At 49.3% G+C, this 1,577-nt stretch overlaps 1 protein-coding gene across 6 annotated transcripts in view; it reads right to left on the minus strand.

The window, feature by feature from the left end:
* Itprip (inositol 1,4,5-trisphosphate receptor interacting protein) overlaps window positions 1-1,577 on the minus strand; it is a 22,642-nt gene that overhangs the window by 15,136 nt on the left and 5,929 nt on the right. The window lies entirely within an intron of this gene.

Genomic DNA, 1,577 nt, shown 5'->3' on the forward strand with positions numbered 1-1,577 from the left:
GTAGCCTCAGGAAACAACTGTGAGTTCTTTTTGTTCTTGGTAGGCTTCAACTTCAATGTTTACAAAGAGGAACGGAGAACGAGGCCCTCTGAAAGTTTTATAAGGTCTTCGCTACCTTACGCCCTTCAAGGAAGTCTCGTAGACATTGAAGGTAAACAGAGGGAGACTACAAGAGTTCGATAAAAATTCAGTAAGGCAGCGTAAGCAAGTGTTTCTCCTGGAGAAAACTGGTCACGTTTCTAGCATTGACACAGGCTAGGAAGGTTTAGGAACTGCAACCTATACACGATGATGGACGCTTAAGCTTTGTGCCCTGTGCTTTCTATGTATTGCTCTCAGGTTAAATCTCTGAGGAAGGCATTCATATCCATCTCCAGATAAGGAAACCGAGGCACAGAGGAGAGAGGCCTCTCGCCAAATACATCGGGGGGGGGGGGGGGGTGGTATATCAGTATCCTGCAATGCTATACTGCTCCGTGGCACATCTATGGAACATTGGACGTGTGCTTCTGGGACTCTTTGGTTTTATATACGGATACTAAGAGACTGAATGAACTCATGAAGCGTCTTCTGACAGAGACTGTGTGACCTGCTAAGCCTTATCACAGTGATTAGGAAAAGGGAGCAGGGATCTTCTGACAGGGGCTGGGGGCTGTGTGTGTTGGGTTAAGGCAAAAGGAAAGAACAGGGCATTGGGGGTCAGGATGTAGGAGCGGAGCCTGGCATCCTCTGCCTCCTCCCTTCTAGCCTGGGGTGCTGTCCTGCCTCCTCAGAGATCCAGAACAAAGTCTCAGTAAACAAAGGACCTGTTCACGAGCCTCTATAGAAAAGGGCTCTTGGAACAGGCTCCCGTGGGAACTCTGCTATGAGCTCATGGTTCTCTCAACAGGAAGGATTATGATGCTCACAGCACTCCTCAAGGTTTTGTGCCGCTGCTGGGGCACTCTCCTGCATCCACTCTGGGCATCCACAGCTTTGAAATAGTGTTCCTCCTCCTGGGTAAGCCATGAATGGTCTTCACTCATGGGAAGTGAGTAGTCACTGGGTACACACAGATTCTGTGTTGTCCCCAGGGACTCCAATGGGAGCATCTCAATGTATATACTACGTGTTATATAGTGGTTGTTACCGTCGTCATTAAACCCCTGCTAACATCACAGAGTGGAGAGGGAGCGAAGCCTCGGGCCTGGAACTGACCTGCCTGCCAGCTTCTCACGTCTGACCCTCAAGCTGCGGTCGGTGTTCCATGCGCTAGCTACTTTCTTAGTCTCTGGGCTGTGGAGTTGAGGCAGAGATGCCTGAAGTGGGGGAAAGAAAGGCCTGGGCGACAGCAGATCTAAGTTGGAATCTCATCTCAAGGACCTAGAGCAAGTCTCAGCCTGTTCCTTTTATCTAGAAAACTGTACGTTGCCTTGAGGGGCTCGATGAGAGGAAGATGAAACAGATGTATGTGAAGGGTCGTGCGCAGGCTTTGCTGGGAGCAGGTGTTCAGTGTGTGGAGTTGGTGTTTTCTATAAAGAATATTCTGCTCGTAGGAATAAAAGGTCTTGATGGGTGGTGTTTTTTTTTTGGGGGGG

Source organism: Mastomys coucha, unplaced genomic scaffold (genome assembly GCF_008632895.1).
Source record: "Mastomys coucha isolate ucsf_1 unplaced genomic scaffold, UCSF_Mcou_1 pScaffold21, whole genome shotgun sequence".
NCBI lineage: Eukaryota > Metazoa > Chordata > Mammalia > Rodentia > Muridae > Mastomys > Mastomys coucha.